At 42.1% G+C, this 19,920-nt stretch overlaps 1 protein-coding gene and 1 long non-coding RNA gene across 3 annotated transcripts in view; one reads left to right on the top strand and one right to left on the bottom strand.

The window, feature by feature from the left end:
• Positions 1-19,920, bottom strand: part of LOC101744717 (protein TANC2) — a 307,082-nt gene that overhangs the window by 215,697 nt on the left and 71,465 nt on the right. The window lies entirely within an intron of this gene.
• LOC119630353 (uncharacterized) lies at positions 11,027-13,547 on the top strand. The gene is made up of 2 exons (XR_005246128.2): positions 11,027-11,216; positions 13,021-13,547. It is a non-coding gene; the product is annotated as an uncharacterized LOC119630353 (long non-coding RNA).

Below are 19,920 nucleotides of genomic sequence, written 5' to 3'. Positions count from 1 at the left end.
TGGTTATTTAATGTAAAAGACCCCGGTAGTAGGCTTATTCGCTGGCGTCTTAAACTCGAAGAGTATGACTATGAAATAGTTTACAAGCAAGGTCGTCTTAACTCTAACGCCGATGCTTTATCTCGTTGCCCTATCAACGCTATAAATATAAATAATTTGAACAATCTTAGTTATGAAAAATATTTTAAACTTCAATTTATAAACAAACTTCCAACGTCAGACACAGTTATCGAAGAATGTACTGAAAGTCTACATTTATCTAAGTTTAATACAATCGCTTGCCCAGTTTCATTAGATTTTGATTGTTCTATACCTCACTGCGAGGATATCTTAAACCAACTCGAAAATACTGAAGAGTTACTAAATTCTGAACGCGAACTTCTTACAATTAAAAGTATTAAAAATAAAAATAAAACTTTCTACTTCTTATACACTAAAGTTCATCATTACGAAGAGACTCATTTTAGAGATATTTATAATTTATTAATTAAACTAAGAAATATGTTAATAGAGTGTGAAAATATCACAGATTTAGCATTACCAGATTTTTCAGACCCATTCTCTAAATTAAATTACACGAAAGTCTATAATATAATTTCCTACGTTTTCCATAATACTAATATCAAAATACATATTTATAAAAATAAATTAATTTATCCGACTCCAATAGAAGTCCCTAAAATTTTAAAGGAAAACCACGATTCACCTATCGCTGGTCACCCAGGATCACAACGCATGTACAAGCGCATTAAAGCTATGTACTATTGGAAAGGTATGCGTTCTGATATTGAACAATATGTAAAAAGCTGCAAACTTTGTCAAATTAACAAACCTCTACGTAAATCAAATAAAGCTCCGATGGAGATCACGTCTACATCTACTAAGCCGTTTGAGCGGTTAGCCTTAGATGTCGTAGGCCCTTTGCCCGACTCAGGTTTTCAAAATTTCAAGTTTATTCTAACTTTACAAGATGATTTAACCAAATTCACGAGTGCTTACCCTATGGTTACTTCTACTAGTGAGGAGATAGCTCGTAATATCGTACATTTCATGTCTTTGTTCGGTTTTCCAAAAACCATTTTAACTGACCTAGGTACTTGCTTTACGTCAGAATTATTTAAACAACTAACTGAAATCTTAAAAGTAAAAGCTTTATTTGCAACTCCGTATCACCCTCAAACAAACGGAGCTCTAGAACGCTCACACGCTACTTTAAAAGAATATTTAAAGTCTTTCGTTAATGAAAATCAAAACGATTGGCATTGCTATTTATTTACTGCAATAATGCATGCCTATAATACTACTCCCCATTGCACTACTAATTATACTCCACACGAGTTATTATTCGGTTACAAACCGTCCATTCCAAGTTCTTTATATGAAAGCACCAGTAACACAACCTATAATGAATATATTCGCGCATTACAATACAGAATGCGTTTTAGTCGCGAAAAAGCGATACAAAATATTATTAACAGTAAAGAAAGGTCTAAGCAATACTATGATACCAATTCTCGCGAAATTTTGTATAAAGCTGGAGATATGGTATATTTAAAACACCATCATAAATTGAGAAAAGCTCTATCGCCCATATGGAAAGGCCCTTACAAAATTACTAAAGTTCACAATAAACATAACGTGACCCTACAAGTAGGTCGTAAACAAATTAAATATCATACCAACGAAATTAAACCTGCTACAATCTAACTTCTACGTCTAAATTTATTCTATGTGTTTATTTTCAGAAATAAAGTCTACTATAAATAATTTTAATACGACTATCTTCAAACTTAATCAAAACGAGATCAAATTGAATTCTCAAATAAATAAAATGAACTAAATATTTTCTCAAATTACAAAAATTGATAATCTATTATTGTATAATTCTAAGTTAAATAATTTACTTAATATTATCGAAAGTTCTCTACTAACTATTTCAAATTTTCTAGACACTACATTAAGTTCTATATTATTTTCGAAGGTTAACATCCTACACCCTAGCGTAATTAGTCCCTTAGATCTTTATAATGAATTATTTAAGCATAGTAATCAACTAAATATTCAAAATATTCATTCATTGATCGATGTTTCTAAGCTTAGTTCTTATTTCTATAATAATAAAGTCATATTCGTATTACGAATTCCTTTAATAACTCCGTACAAGTTCGTTGTTTATAAAAACATACCTTTACCTACACCTCACGATGAGTCACATCGCACTTTCGCTTTAATTAAACCGTCTAACTCGTACATCGCTTTAAGTGACGATGACTGCATTATGCTATGCTGGATAATTTTGATAATTGTAAAATGATAAACAATAACTATTCTATATGTGAATCAATAACTATATACTCAAGTGTAAGTAATCCTAATTGTGAATCTAAATTATTAACAGAGGTTATTCTTTCATTGCCCTCTGAATGTATTTCTAAAATTTTATATGGTCAAATTGATATTTGGCAAAAACTATTAAATAACAAATGGATATACGTTCAATCAAATAAAAGTAAACTTACTATCAAATGTAATGACGTCATCCATGATTATTCTATCGAAGGAACAGGAATTCTTAAGTTAACAAACAATTGTATCGGTTACTCTAAGACCATTCAACTTATACCAACGAATTCTTACTCTTTTATTATTAAATCTCCTTTAAATATAAACTTTGATATTACATCCGATGATTGTTGTAAGAGAGACATACTTAATGAAAGTTTACCACATTTGTCGCCAATCTCTATTAGCAAAATAAATCTAGATTCCTTGAAATATGCGACGCACCAAATGGACAATTTAGAAAATGAATTAAACAATATTGAGAAACAATCTCATTTTATTAAATATGGCTCATACTATTCTACGTTTACTTATATCCTTATCGTGTGTTTGTTTCTATTTTTAATGTATAAGATTTACAGATATTTTAAAAACAAAACGTCCAATTCTGTATCTTGTATTCAAATATTTAACGGATGTTATAACACAAAATCAACCAATAAAAAATCTAAAGTTTCAAATTCTATCGAGATGACTGAGATATCATCCAGTGATGAAGATAAAATGTCTAAACAATCTTTGCCAATTAGACAGAAGCATAATTATAAATCTACTATTTATAATAAGGATCAATCCTCTTCAAACAGAAATCTAAATTTCTAATTTAATAACTTAATAAAAAATTATACTTATATTAAAAACATGAATAATATTTTATATAATTTTCTAATTCTAATTTTTCTAATTCTAATTTTGAATGTTTTATACAAGTTTAAACATACATTGTAATGTTAATTTTAATACTAATTCCTAACTTTAATTTCATAAATATTATTAAGAACGAATTTTCAATATTTTCTGTTTTATTTTCTATTTTCAATTTAATGATTTAATGATTTTTGTAATGACTCCTCAAATTTTATATTATTTTCGTTTAACTACGCTTCATCTTATTGAGGATGAAGCTTCGTCAAAAAGGGGGAGCTGTTACACACTACTCTACAAAGCAGCTTTGCCCTAATCAGCTCGTTTACGATCTCACTGTGTTTTCCATTAGAGTCATCATTTTTAGCTTTCTTGTAAAATAAAATCGTATTGAAAACCAGTTAGAATCTGGAAGCCGTCGCGAGCATACATAAGTTAGAATCTGGAAGCCGTCGCGAGCATACATAAGTTAGAATCTGGAAGCCGTCGCGAGCATACATAAATTTGAGAAGTCAACAAATAGTGTTGTAAAATTGTGAAGTCTAATAAAAGACAGTTTAGTCGTGAAAAGTTTTTGTGTTTTTTTTTTAAAAGAAGTTTGAGAAAGGCCGTGTAACAGCACCCGTGTGGGGCCAGTCCCTGGCCGTGGGGGTAGCGAAGTTGCTGCAACGGCCGCAACGCACCATCGCGGTCAGGGTCATCCGTGGTTATCGCACCATCTCTTTTGAGGCGGCGTGTGTACTGGCTGGGACGCCGCCTTGGGTCCTGGAGGCGGAGGCGCTCGCTGCTGACTATCAGTGGCGGGCTAACCTTCGTGCCCGGGGCGTGGCGCGTCCCAGCCCCAGTGTGGTCAGAGCGCGGAGGGCCCAATCTCGGCGGTCCGTGCTGGAGTCATGGTCCAGACGGCTGGCTGATCCTTCGGCTGGTCGTAGGACCGTCGAGGCGATTCGCCCGATTCTTGTGGATTGGGTGAATCGTGACAGAGGACGCCTCACTTTCCGGCTCACGCAGGTGCTCACTGGGCATGGTTGCTTCGGTGAGTTCCTGCACCGGATCGGAGCCGAGCCGACGGCAGGGTGTTACCATTGTGGTTGCGACTTGGATACGGCGGAGCACACGCTCGTTGCCTGCCCCGCATGGGAGGGGTGGCGCCGTGTCCTCGTCGCGAAAATAGGAAACGACTTGTCGTTGCAGAGTGTTGTGGCATCGATGCTCGGCGACGACGAGTCGTGGAAGGCGATGCTCGACTTCTGCGAGTGCACCATCTCGCAGAAGGAGGCGGCGGGGCGCGTGAGAGACGCACAAGCCCGCCGCCGTCGAGCGGGGGCCAGGGAGGCGGATCTCGCCCAAGCCCTGGCCCTCTAAGTGTTTCGGGTCCCCCTCATATGTCGGTCTGGGGCCCGGCGAAGGGGGCCTAAGAAGACGACGTGCAAGCTGCTCTGCACGCGTTTTACGCAAGAGCATCCGGGTGATGGAAGGCCGGCTATCCTCGACCCACGCTGGTTCTGACCCAGCGGGGTATTTCGTAGGATAACCCATTCAAACCGGCGCCATCTAGGCGGGCTTCGGACAGCCTGCCGACCGAGAGGGCTGGTGGTCGTGGCGCCGACGATCGCTGGCCTGGCGTCCCGAGGGGGAGGGTGATGAGAGAGATGTGCTCCGCACTAAACGCTTCACTTTCCTCCCTTTGCCTCATGAGTTCTGTCTCATGCGAGGTTTGGACGTTGGTTGTTGAGCGACAGGAGGTTTTAGTCGGTTCGACTCCGACATGCCCCACCCCCCATCCCCAGTGGAGGGTGGGAGTCCGGCGATTTCCTCCTGACAAAAAAAAAAAAAAAAAAAAAAAAAAAAAAAAAAAAAAAAAAAAAAAAAAAAAAAAAAAAAAAAAAAAAAAAAAAAAACTCCTTTTCATTATGTTTGAAAAAGAACTGAAACGATATTTTTGTTACCTACTCGTAAATGTTCCTAAATATTTGAATAGGGTATTTTTTAAACGAAAAATGTTTAAATGTCCTTTGACAGCAGTTCATACTATAATCTACATATATAAATATAATTATAATTATTTTTAACACGGGTCAAAGTTTATTATAATTTGAACTACTTCGAAAACTAGCCTTATAAAATCCTAGTTTGTTACCAATATTCCATTTTTGTTACTGTCCCATAAAAGCGGACACGTATTTCTTTTCAAAATTTTTATTTATTATCTTAAAACATGCAATTTTTTTTAAAAAAGCAAGAGAAGTGTATTGTTATTTCATTTGTGAACGTATTTAAAAATAAAACAACATCAAAACTTCTTTACTGTGATTTTAAAACAAAGTTGTGGGCAAATGGTAACGTAAAGGATATATTACAACTTATATAAGTAACATTTTGCTGTAAATGTTAACAGTTTTTTTATAGACACGTAAAATGATGGTTATGTCACCCTATTGAAATGCATAAAAGTTGACGAAATTGATTTGGTGTTTTAATTAACGTAATTGATAGACGGTAACAAAATAAGAATATTTCTCCGCCCTTGGTATATTTCTACACATTTCTCTACTTTATTACATATTAAACCTCAGAACAAACCTCATATTCAAAATCTATAGACACCTATCTACAAATGAAAACAAAAAAAATGCTTTAGTTTAACATTTTTATTTTAGTACATTATTTTATTGGTGGTGCATTTATTATGAGAAATGCTCACCTACCTTCCTTTGCTTTTATATTTTAATTGATTGTAACTAGATGCCCGCAGTGTGAGTCTATTTCAGTCTCGGCGAGTCATTCTAGTTAACGCCATTGTCCCAGGAGATGCCGGATCAGCAGTCGTCAGCGTCTCGGTCGGTTGGCGTGGGCAGTTCCATACTACCTACCAAAAATCGATTTAGCACCATATGCGTCCACTGGATACCTCACTGGGTCCGAACCAGCGGAGAGCACGGCCTACCGCCATCTAGTTGCTATTTATTAGGCGATATATATATATCTCTCTCTCTCTCTCTCTCTCCCTGACTTGGCGACTAATTAGTTCTTCTAGAAGGTGATGACAGGCTCAATTGTGGGAAGAACGAAAAAGAAAACTTAAAGTATCACAAGCATTAGGCCATACGGTAAGTGCACAATGAGGCGCTATGAAAAGATATTATACATACCTCTCATAAACCAGTTAGCACGTATAATTATCACTATTAGTATGAATTTATGTCATTACGCATCTCTATTCTCGAACCCAATGTAAAATGTAATGTAAGTATGCAATGTCTTCCAGCAACATTTCACATGAAATCATGGAATACTTGGGGTCGACATTTCGAGCGATGTCCAATTTCGGAGACATACTTTTTTATTTATTTTTTATTGCATAGATGGGATGGGTGTTAAGTGGTTACCGGAGCAAATAGACATCTATAACCTAAATGCCGCCACCCACCTTGAGGTGAGTTCTAAGGTCTCAGGATAGTTACAACGGCTGCCCCACCCTTCAAACCGAAAGACAGTACTGCTTCACGGCAGAAACAGGCAGGGTAGTGGAACCTACCCGTGCGGACTCGCAAGATTGCACGGTAATTTCGCAAATTATAATTTTGCGGGTTTGATTTTTATTACACGATGTTATCCTTCACCGTGGAAGTCAATCGTGAACATTAAGTACGTATTGCATTACAAAAATTGGTACCCGCTTGGATCCTTTAGGCCACGACGACTTGGATTTGGAAAATTATTAATCAAAATGCTCGAGAAAGAAAATTAGCTTTGTTTCCCCATATTAACATGAGAAATGTCAAGAATAAAACAATAGAGAAATAAGATACCGAAGCCCGTCAACAACATAAATGTCGTCACCCAGCTTGGGATATAAATTCTAAATCTCCCCACCCCTCAAACCGAAACGCATTACTGCTAGATGGCAGAAATAAGCAGGGTGGTTGTATCTAGGGTAGGTACTCGGGCTCGTTTTATGGCATTTTTCATAACTTCGGCAAGACCTTCAAAAAGAAGATTTCAAAAAACCCAACAAAAATGTCTAGAACGGTTAAATCGGGCGATCTTGCGGGCCAGTGCTAATCGCCAAAACGAGAGATAAGTTGACCCGGGAACGCCGCCTTCAGAATATCGGTTGTGGCTCGCGCATTGTGTGCCATTGCTCCGTCCAGTTGGAACCACGTGTCCTCCTCCAGTTCTAATTGGTCCTATAGCACGCACCGTCCATTGTTGTCGTTATCGAAAAAAAATCCACGATGACTCCTCCAGCGTGAACAGCGCTCCATGCAGTCACTTTGAGCGGGTGTAATGGCTTCTCGTGCATCACTCGTGGATTTTCTGTGCCCCAGAAGTGATAGTTCTGCTTGTTTACGTACCCGCTGAGGTGGAAATGAACCTCATCGCTCAATATGATTTTGGTCGAAAAATCGTCCACTTCGTCCTTGAGATTGAGGATGGCTTGGGCGTAGGTTACACGCGTTTGGCGGTCGACAACCAGCAGCTGATGCACGGACTGGACTTTGTACAGGAACATGCGCAGGTCTTTGACCAAAATTCGCCTTAGGGACGACCGGCTTATGGCTAATTGCGAGGCACGAATTGTTACGCAAAAAATAGACACGATTATTCTGCGTTATTGGGGAGTGTACAGGGGCTTATTCACTTGTATTTTACACCTGTCTAGTCCACAAATATCAAAACAGATTTGACATTGGCGACCATTTGCAAAAATAAGAGCATCTTCCAATAGGGTCATTTCTTTTGGCCCACCTTGTAGTAAACTCCTGTTTCGATGATTTTTTATTATTTTTATTATTGTAAAGACATAATATATGTATAGTCCACAAAACCAACTTACAAAATAAACGAAAAGAATTTACTTGAATAATTTTGTAATTAGCTGTTTTAAATGAAGTGAACAAAATTTAAATTTATTTGCTGTAGAAAATATTACGAATGAAATGTTTTCACGATATATAAATAAAAAAAGATACCATTGTGTAAATGTAATAGAATTTATTTAAAGTTTAATGAAAGCAATGTTAATGACGAAAATTCTTGTTGAAAATTTGGGAAAAATATATTAATTATATAAATATTTAAATTCTAAATATTAAAATACTATTCCAACTCCCGAGACATAGCTTTAAACTTTGAAGACATTGTCTAATCACTAAATCAACGATAATTCACTTGATATAATTGGAACAATATATGAACTGGTTATTGTGTTAGTAAAGTATTATGTTCTTGAATAAAACTGCCAATATTAGGTACACATGTCAAAGAACTTCGACATAAAATTAATCCAAAATACCTGATATTAAAGTTGCTTTTAAAATCGATTATAATTATCCTTATAGAAATCCACAAAAATAATACGGCTGAAGCACAATACAAAATTATTTGCGATTTTAAACTTTACGTTATGCAAGCGATGAGCGAATTGAATATTAATTTGTAAATCAATTAAATTATTATATTTATATTATATTATATTTCATATACATTAAGGCTGTTAATTCCAAATTTAGCACAGTCGAAACTGCGGGGTGACACATGTATATAAATTGTAAATACTATCGCAACAAACGAATGGCGTTTGATACTAGTAATTAAAAACCTAATTTACGGTGAACAGATAAACACTCTTACGTACTTATTGGCTGTGTGCCGATTCTTAGTCGAATTAACAGTAATGCACTATTTAGCATACTAACATTTATTCGGCAATTATTTTAATCTTAATTTATTCATTGGCTTTCGTAATTTGGCTTTTATTTTATTATAATTGCTCTATTTATGTAGATGGGCGACAGGACTAGGGAGACGAGCGACTTTGAGTATGGCGACAGGGATATAAAACTTTGGCTCCCTTTTTTTTGGCCCCCTTTTTTCGGGCCGGGGGCCGATCCTCCTACGAGAGCCTTATACTCGGTAGTACGGGAGCCCAAGCGGGGATTTCGGGATTTACTAAAGCACGGTAAATTAATATACAGGGGGATGCCTTGTACCCGGTTAAATAGCTCCACCAAATATGAACCTCATAAATAAGGCAGCGCGTCAAAGATAAAGGCTCAGATTAGTAAAAAAAAATTGATCATCAGAAATTCTCGAGCGCGTCAGATTATGGTAGGGTGAGTTAATTATATGCTAAAAAGTGTATATTCCACTAATCAGACAATTTGAGAGTGACGTAAAGAAAGTTGTAAAAAAAGAACGTCATCTGGACATTGTCGAGCGTGGCTCAATTTTTTTTTATTTTGAATAAAATAATTCAAGGATAACGAAAAATATATAATCTGACGATTTCTTCAAGCCGAAATAACAAAAAAATCGTCGATAAAGTTGAATGCGTGCAGCTGCGTAATGCCTATATTCCCCTTTCAGCTTTATTTAAGGTTCACTTAAGACCCCCTAATAAAATCTGACGCGCTCGATAAGATTATTATTTTTCATTTTCAACCCTTACCTACGACCACCCCCATCAAATTAACTACATACATTATTAAAAGTACGTAGGACATTTAAGCTATCAATATCTGACGCGCTCGAGTATGTCCATGCAACAGTTTTTTTTATAAATTTGAAAATCTATAGCCCCTTCCCCCACCGATGAAAAGGTATACATTATATGACATATTTTTTTTATTATAATTTAAGCTTTGCAACCCAATAGGTCTCTATGACGCTCGAGTAACTCCCCATTTAGCATCGTGGGATCCCCTACTATAGAGGGCACACGTGGCATCTGAGACTGGTCTGCAGATGTTGGTAACGGCACGTAAGGGATGAAATTTAGGATCCCAAGACTTTGTCTCCCTGGAACAGAGGATTTTTTCTTTGTGTTAAATGGCCACCGGAGCCCATAGACATCACGATGTTAATACTGCCACGCACCTAAGGACTCGAGGCAAGGTCTCAATTGTATGCCCCATCCTTTAAATCGGAGTACATGACCGATTTGCGGCAGAAAAACAAGGGTAAGATGATGATGGTACCTACCCGTGCGGACTAGTCCATTTGTTTAAAAAATTGTACTAAAACTCTATTTTTTCTCGTTTGGCATACCAGTAAACTCCTTGGGGCGTAAAGACATTTTTGATTCCCCTGTAGACAGACGAACATACTGCCCACCTGATAGTAAGCGCACAGAGCCAAGGCTCTGCCTGCCGGTGAGTACTCCCCATAAACTGCGAGATTTCAACTCGATTTGTGATAATACAGTCATTTATGAGCACTGTTAATTTTTGCGAAAATAATGTATTCCTGATTGGTCATGAAAAGGCGAAATCTTTATTTAGTCTAATCTAGTCTAGTAGTTACACATATTTTTTTTATTTTTTTTATTGCTTAGATGAGTGGACGAGCTCACAGCCCACCTGGTGCTAAGTGGTTACCGGAGCCCATAGACATCTACAACGTAAATGCGCCACCCACCTTGAGATATAAGTTCTAAGGTCTCAAGTATACTTACAACGGCTGTCTCACCCTTCAAACCGAAACGCATTACTGCTTCACGTCAGAAATAGGCAGGGCGGTTGTACCCACCCGCGCGGACTCACCAGAGGTTCTACCACCAGTAATTACGCAAATTATAATTTTGCGGGTTTGATTTTTATTACACGATGTTATTCCTTCACCGTGGAAGTCAATCGTTAACATTTGTTGAGTACGTATTTAATTAGAAAAATTGGTACCAGCCTGAGATTCGAACACCGGTGCATTGCTCAGCACGAATGCATCGGAGGTCTTATCCGTTAGGCCACGACGACTACAAAATTATGTCTCGATCGAGTCAATTTAAAAAAAAAAACCCGAATCGACAATCTCCTTCTTTTTGGTTTGAAGTCGTTTAAAAACGTACTTAAAAGGCTAATTAATATACATGAAGTATGTAAGTTAATTTCGGAATTAATTCTTTTAGTTCAGTATAATTGCTCTGTATATAAAGGACGTTTGTTGATCTAAATAGTTAGGCTGTGTAGTTTTTTCGACGCATATTCATCATGAAATTCACTTTAATTGTGAGTATATTAAATTTTAAAACATCGATTTTCGTTGTGCATTAACAAGCATGCCTAATATCGAGTTGTTACCGTAGCTGATCGACATCTTTATTTTGGTAATGTTGATATTTTGGGATCACAAAATGTTTACCAATTTATGTTTCCATATATAAATTTATCTGTATGGTACTCATTGGTGATATAGCTTCTACCGTGAAATATCGGTATGGCCGGCTTAAAGAGGCACCGGCTCTCTTCCTCAACTCTAGTCCACCCAATGCTGAGTGTAAGTCTCTTCACATGTACTTCATTGTTTTCGGTCTCTTGCCTTTCGCATCCAATCCCGGCTAGCTATTTTGTCCAGGTCGTCGGTCCATCTCATTGGTCCATCTCATTGGCTGTCCGCCAACGCTACGACGTAATAGGCAGCTTATTAGCAGTTATATAGTAAATTTGAGAATTCAACCTAATTCGACATTTGGCATTGGTGTTGCGATGTCCTGTGATGATCTATGTCCCACAAGATGGACCGACGATCTATTAAGGTTCGTGGGCATCCGCTGGATGCAAGCAGCGCAGGACCAATCTTCATGGCGAGGCTTGGGGGAGGCCTATGTCCAGCAGTTGACGTCTGTGGGCTAATGGAATAGAATAGTTGCGATGTCTATGGGAAAGGTCGTGTCTAACCTCTCTTTTTCATCTGCTCTTATCCCATATTATGTGGGACGCAACACGTCCACTTATCAAGCTGCATAGGGATTAGGCATGAGTGTTACGACCAGCCGCCTGCCTGTCATTAACCCTTTTTGGGTTATATCTCCAGGCTAAGAGGAGAACGATGGGGTGTCACCCCTGTGACTGCGACGAGGACACGGTCGAGCATACGCTGGCACTTACCCCGCATGGCTGGAGCAACACCGTGTCCTTGTCTCGCAAATAGGACCGGACTTGTCGCTGCCGACCGTCGTGGCTACGATGCTTGGCAGCGATGTGTCCTGGAAGGTGATGCTCGACTTCTGCGAGTACACCATCTCGCAGAAGGAGGCGACGGAACGAGAGATGGAGAGCTCATCCCTCTCCGCACCTATCCGTCGCCACCGAGCCGGGGGACGGAGAAGGGCTCTTGCCCGACTCCGGCCCCTGTAGGGGGTGAACTCCCCCGGTGAAGGTCAAGGGGCGACCTGAGGGGGTAGAGGCCGCGCGGCGCGCTCCAGCACTCTAGCGCGCTGCCAAGGAGTATCTATAATAGAGCAACCGGTCGGCGGTGTATCACGTCCCGACCCGGCAGGCTGGTTCTGGTCCAGCGGGGTATTCCGGGACACCAGTGGCACCGTCTGGGCGGCCTGACGGGCTGCCGTACCGAGACGACCGACGTTTCAGAGCCTTCGATTCACCTCGAAGGCTCCGTCGGCCGGGCGTCCTTGGGGTGAGCTGCGCTCTCTGGTTGCAGTGTTGACTGCGGTAACCCCCCTACCTCATCCGGGTTCTGACCTTGGGGGGGATCGGACGCTTAGGCGAAGAGTGCAGGGGAGTCTTTTAGTGGGTAGGGCCCTAAAATTCCTCGGGCCCGCGGTCTGCTTCCAACACCTTGCAGATCGTCAAGTCCCACATACCCCGCGCGCCCCCTAGGCGCGGGGACCCAGCAGGAGGTTCGGCCACCGGCCCGGAAAAAAAAAAGGTCAAGAGGAGAGCTAGACACGATCCAGTTGGTGTTAAATGCTTACTGGAACCCATAAAAACGTGAATAATCTGGAGACATGAGTTCGAAGGCACATTTTTATTGTAAAACGCCTGGCCTAATTAATAATATTTTTGTCCACAGCTATGTTTTGTTTTAGCCGTCATTGCTTCAGCAAACGGCCAAAACACACGGTTTCCATTCTGGAACATAATATTCAGAACCCGAAGCACTACTCCGAGCTCCAGCACTGTTATCCAGTCTAGTACCAGTTTCACACCCGAAGCCTTCAGTACCAGCCCCTAGAAACAAAATAGACTTTTGCATCAGGAACACAACTTAATCAAGAATTTTGCTGTACAACATTTTCGGAAATATAAAAAAAACTTTCGTCTTTCATCATAATGGAGGCCACTGCCTCTACTCACTCGCCAATCGTTTGTACTATTACTATTCTCACATTATGTCTTTTGACGGCATGGGTTCGTACTATCATACTACCTTTTCTGGACCGCTTTTTTTTCCTTCAATAAAATCGATAATTTCATTTTACTACGGGTTTTACCAAGCGCTTAACATAAGGTGGACCTTGTCTGCCCGTCTAGGACATAAGCCAAATTCTATTAACGACTCGTGTTGTTTGTATGTAAAATAAAATCATTGCCAACTGATTTGACTTATTTTATTCAGACACAAAACTATACTCAATTTTATGGTGACCGCAAACAAAAACGGGTCACCTAATGGCGAAATCATGACTATACGCTAAGAAACATGTAAAATAAAATATATATATATCAAGAATATTTCCGCCTGCCTGGACTGTGTATCTTACATCGCGTGCACGGAAATCCACACTCAGAAGTAAGATGCGAGGTTTTATCAAATGTAATGGATAGATTCATCGTATTCTACTGTTTAATTATTATTATAATTTCTATTGCTGATACATCACATTTGCTATTTAGTCTCATACCAGTATCGATATCACATGTCAGTTTAGTGATCGGCGAGGAAAGATCTAAACAAAACCACGTGTACCGTGTTTGCAGGCGTCTTAAAACAAAACAGGAGGAGAGGGGGTTTCCCTAGTTCTGGAACAGTATGGTATCAGTTTTCGATGCCATCCAAAGCGAGCTACGGAAAGCCTGTCGACAGAGAAGGCCATCTGGGATGAGGGGATGCGAAGAGATGCTTGCCATAATCACTTGGCCTCAATTCCGCTTATATGATGACTGGTTGGTACTGACGGAAATGGGTGTACCGCAACATCTTGTACACACCATCAGACGTCTGTACGAAAATGGCACGGCCGCTGTTCGTGTTGACAGTATTGACTCCGAACGCTTCAGCACACAGGCAGGCGTTAGGCAGGGCTGCATACTATCTCCTCTTTTATTTAATATATACACAGAGTATATAATGCGGATAGTTCTTGAAGATTGGGATAAAGGAATATCCGTTGGTGGTCGGAAAATATCAAACTTGAGATACGCCGATGATACTACCCTCTTGGCGTCAACCAGAGACGAAATCGAGGTGCTTCTTCGCCGGCTGGAGACTACAGCGTTGGATTTTGGACTTGCGATCAATCGTGATAAGACCAAAATGATGATCGTAGATCGTGCTAACATCAACCAACCGGAAGTCCAACATATAGCGGGATGCGAGGTAGTTAATAGCTATGTATATCTAGGCTCCACTATCACCAACGCTGGAGGCTGCGAAGATGAGATCCGAAGACGTTGCGCCGTGACAAGATCCTCAGTTGAGAGGCTAACAAAGATTTGGAGAGACCGCAGAATAACCAAAAATACAAAAGTTCGGTTAATGAGATGCCTGGTCTTTCCAATCTTTCTGTATGGGGCTGAGACGTGGACGCTGAGGATGCAAGACCGTCGTAAGATCGACGCACTAGAAATGTGGTGTTGGAGACGTCTCCTCAGAATTCCGTGGACCGCGCACCGTACCAACATTTCGATCCTGAAAGAGCTCAACATCAAGGAGAGACTATCGTCAACAGTCCAATTACGAATCCTCAAATTCTTCGGGCACATCACTCGTAATGAGGACTCCATTGAGCGGTTGGTGGTGCAAGGGAAAGTCGAGGGCAAAAGATCACGCGGACGATCTCCAACACGATGGACCGACCTCATAAAATCTGTTACTCACTCCAGCATAAATGCTTGCTCTCACTCTGCGAAACATCGTGCCACATGGCGTCGCATCGCGAGAGCATCGGTATCGCAGGATCCGACTGATGCATGACCACGACCACTCTGTCAAGAGTGTACGAATAGGAAGAAGAAGATTGACTAAAATAAATAAATATTAAATAAATAATCGTTCCACATTCTACGGTATCAAATCCTTCTATATTAGGCCCCGAAAAAATGTATGAGACGAAAACAAGTAAAAGTTCGATTGTAATGGACTATCATATAGTATTAAGATTCTACTATTCGCCACTATCGCTCTTAAAAACGGGCTATAATGAAGCCTTGGCCAGAAAGAGGGAACATATGATATGTATTAATTAGAAACCGAGCCAGTGAAAGCGAGAGGCAGAGCGTTTTTTTTAAATCTATAATCAGAGGTTGAGCCTATTGAAAAATGATTCAAACACCTATGCTATTACAAATAATAATATGCATTCGGTGGAACAAATCATTCATCATCATACCTGGTCACCTGGGCTTAAACTAGGATCCCTCATACTATTAGAATCATTGACTGATAGGCATACTTATATATTATGCTTAAATATATACATGAAGAAGTGACGATGCCCAGGTAGTTTTAAAAAAGGTGTGTCTATCTATCTATGTAGCGTCATTATTGGGATGGTTGTTCAGCCTGGGCGATGTAGAAAAACGCACCTATAGCAGTTTATTTCCCTTTTAAAACACTCAAGGTCTGTCCGGTTGTTCACACTCGACTGTGCTTTGATAGGTTCACCATAATGACCGGTGCGCAGTTTGCATCCAGCGGATACTTGCGGCCTTTTTTTTTTTTTTTCCACAGGAGAAAATCGCCGGGTCCCTACCCGCACGGCAGGTGGGGTATGTGGGAGTTGAACCTCACTAAAAACTCCTGCCGCTCACAACCGGCGCCCTACCTCGGAACGGGCCGGAGCCCAGTCGGGGCTATTGAATCGGCGGGACAGGGTTGACGCAGAGCACATTACATCCATCCCACCGTCCCACGGACGCCGGACCGGCGGCCGCCAGCGACACGACCACCGGCTCCCTCGTTCAGCGGGCCGAGAGCCCGCCTTGATGGCGCCGCGTTACACCTTCCCCCAGAGTGGTCGGGGGAACGCGGTCTACTATCACCCGGCTTCTACTGCGGGTGAGCGTGCAAAGCACGCCACCCCACCTCTGGGTCTCTCCCCGCACAAAACGGGTGGGACCCCTAGCTCTGAGGGGGCCAGGTCACGGATACGCCCCGGTCCCGACCCCCTGCTCGGCGGCGGCGGGTTTCTGCGTAGTGAGGAGAGCTTTGCCTCACTCGCCCCGCCGCCTCCTTCTGCGAGATGGTGCACTCGCAGAAGTCGAGCATAGCCTTCCATGACTCATCGCCGCCAAGCATCGACGCCACGACGCCAGGCAGCGACAAGTCAGGTCCTATCTTTGCGACCAGGACACGGCGCTGCACCTCCCAAGCGGGGCAGACAGCGAGCGTATGCTCCGCCGTGTCCAGGTCGTGTCCACAATGGTGTCACCTCGTCGTCGGCTCAGCCCCTATCCGGCGCAGGTACTTCCCGAAGCATCCGTGCCCGGTCAGCACCTGCACCAGACGAAAGGTGAGACGTCCTTCGCCACGATTCACCCAGTCATCAAAGACTGGGTAAACCGCCTCGACGGTCCGTAGCCCCCACGTGGGGTTGGCCAATCGCCTCGACCAAGACTCGAGCACGGACCGCCGAGAATGGGCCTTCCGCGCCCGCAGCTCACTTTCGGGGAGACGCGCCACGCCCCGAGCACGAAGCTCGCTGCGCCACCGATAGTCGGCAGCGAGCGACTCCGCCTCCAGCTCCCATGGCGGCGTCCCCGCCAACACACACGCCGCCTCGAAGGAGACGGTGCGATATCCGCGGATGACCCTGATGGCAACGGTGCGCTGCGGCCGGCGCAGGAACTGAGCCATAGTGGCCCGGTTGCGCGGCTCAGCCCATACAGGTGCACCGTACAGGGCCATCGATCGCACCACCCCCGCGTAGAGGCGGCGCACAACCTGATCCGGTCCCCCAATATTCGGGAGCAGCCGGCTCAAAGAACTGGCCGTCCTCATCAATCGGGGGACCAGCTGAGCAAAGTGAGCACGAAAAGCCCACCGGCTGTCCAACACGAGGCCGAGGTACTTCAACTGCACCCCGACCCCTATCCGGACGCCTCCAACCACGATGTGGGGGATAGTTGCGGCCTTTAGCAAGTTGTCGGTCCACTTCGTAGGAGATCTACCCACGCTGTGTTTTCCGGTGCACGGTCACCACTCGAGAAACTTTCAACCGCTCTGCGAATCTTTTCATTCCTTTTGCAAGGAAACTCCAAGTATAGACCTTTTCATTGCGCTTTGAGTGATTTTGAGACTTCGGATAAAGCCAATTGAAAGCGGTCATGCCTTACTGCCGTGTGTCATCACTGTTCAAAGACTCGTCTTATACACTGTGGTATTTGGAATCAGAAGATTTTGCGAAGTTTCCCGAAATGTACCCATTTTTGGATTCCACAATTGATCTCTTTCTCGAAGTTGGACCTACCTAGTTGGATAGTTTGTCCCAGGTAGACGTTCTCGTCAACAGCTTCGAGCGTAGAGCTTCTAAACTTTGCTCGAGTGGGCAACTCTACATGGGCATTCGATATAATTTTCTATTGAGGTCATTGAGCATTTTATTGAGGTTGTGGCGGTGGCCATCATACAACGCAAAATACTTGACAGATGCCTGAATCTCGCTTACGACGTTTTCAAGATAAGCTTGCATATGTACACGTTCCGAACAACAACATTCGGACCGCCGGTCTACCGAGCAACATCACCCGCTCGGTGGAAGATCTTCCCTTTGTCGTATATCTCCCCATAAGGTCCTCCAACGTATTAACCATAAAATTAAATACGATGACGTCGGCAAGCCCAATGTGAGCTTTGTCCTGGCCTGTATGCTGTTGATGCCTAACCCTTTCCAATCGAGAACCTTGATAACATCCTCCAACGCAGCGGTGAATAATTTTGGAGAAATAACATCTCCCTTCTTCACACCGCACTGGAAAAGGATGAGTTCCGAAACCCGATCTTATTATCGGACTATATTCTTATAACTAGTCAGGTCATAAGTATTGTCACACAGTAAAAACTTTTCTTTTAGAATGCTGGCCACAAAAAAGTTTATTGAATTCAAATTTCGAAAAGTTCATGAAAATAAAAATGTATACTTTTAGAATTTTACTCATTTTTAAATATGGAGTGGACGCTTAAAGAAGGCCGTGTTGCAGTTATTGCGTTACATCGTTGCGGTTACGCGCCAATTCAAATTTTTAACATACTGTAAAATTTGAATATAACCAAAAGATTCGTTTATTGTACCATCAAACGATACAATGAAGACTCTAGTGTAGATGACAGGTCAAGAAGTGGTCGCCCTCGGTCTGTTAGGACTCCAGCAGTGATAAAAGCTGTGAAGGCGCGAATTCAAAGAAATCCCAAACGTAAGTAGAAACTGTTGGCCCTTCAGATGGGGTTAAGCAGAACCACGGTGAAAAGGGTGTTAAATGAAGACTTAGGGCTTCGGGCATATCGAAGAAAAACAGGACATCGTTTGAATGCTCGTCTAATGGACCTGAGACTGAAGAGATGCCGCGCTTTGTTGAAGCGGTACGCGGGAAAAAAATATCGGGAAATTCTTTTTTCGGATGAAAAAATTTTTACCGTAGAAGAGAGCTACAACAAACAAAATGATAAGGTGTACGCACACAGTAGTGAAGAAGCGAGCAACCGTATTCCGCGTGTCCAACGAGGTCATTTTCCATCCTCGCTCATGGTATGGTTGCGAGTTTCTTATTGGGGCTTAACAGAGGTACATTTTTGTGAGAAAGGTGTAAAAACGAATGCAGTTGTGTATCAAAATACATTCCTGACGAACCTTGTGGAACCTGTTTCTCATACCATGTTTAATAACAGGCACTGGGTATTCCAACAAGATTCGGCGCCAGCTCATAGAGCGAAGAGCACACAAGACTGGCTGGCGGCGCGTGAAATCGACTTCATCCGGCACGAAGACTGGCCCTCCTCCAGTCCAGATTTGAATCCGTTAGATTACAAGATATGGCAACACTTGGAGGAAAAGACGTGCTCAAAGCCTCATCCCAATTTGGAGTCACTCAAGACATCCTTGATTAAGGCAGCCGCCGATATTGACATGGACCTCGTTCGTGCTGCGATAGACGACTGGCCGCGCAGATTGAAGGCCTGTATTCAAAATTACGGAGGTCATTTTGAATAAACTTTAGTGCCATAAGAATCTATGTTTTGTTAAGTTTATTTTGGTATATGAATGGTTACATAATGAATAAACTTGTTTCAGTTATTTTACATTAAACATGTGACAGAATTTATGACCTGACTAGGTACTTTAATGGACCGATAATTAACTTCGCACCATTAGAGAGACTTCACTACAATCCAGATTTTGATCAAATCGAAGGCTTTCTCGTAGTCCACAAATGCTAACCGAATCGGCAGGTTTAATTTCTCGGCCTTTTGTACCACCTGCCGCAGCGTATGAATGTGCTCTACGGTACTGTGGCCTATTCGCGGTCAACACTGCAACCAGACAGAGCAGCTCACCCCAAGGATTCCCGGCCGACGAACCATTCGAGCTGAAAGGAAGGCTTTGGAACGTCGGCCGGCTCGGTAGGGCATCCCGTTAGGCCAGCCGTCAGGCCGCCCGTTGGGCGGTTCAGGGTGTTCCCAGATACCCAGCTAGGCCAGAACCAGCTAGCCGGATTGGAGCGCGATACACCGTCGACCGGGTTGTTTTTGAACTTT

This window comes from Bombyx mori, chromosome 23 (assembly GCF_030269925.1).
Source record: "Bombyx mori chromosome 23, ASM3026992v2".
In the NCBI taxonomy this organism is placed as follows: domain Eukaryota; kingdom Metazoa; phylum Arthropoda; class Insecta; order Lepidoptera; family Bombycidae; genus Bombyx; species Bombyx mori.
The sequence above is the reverse complement of the archived record's forward strand: the minus strand, read 5'-3'. Positions and strand labels throughout refer to the sequence as shown.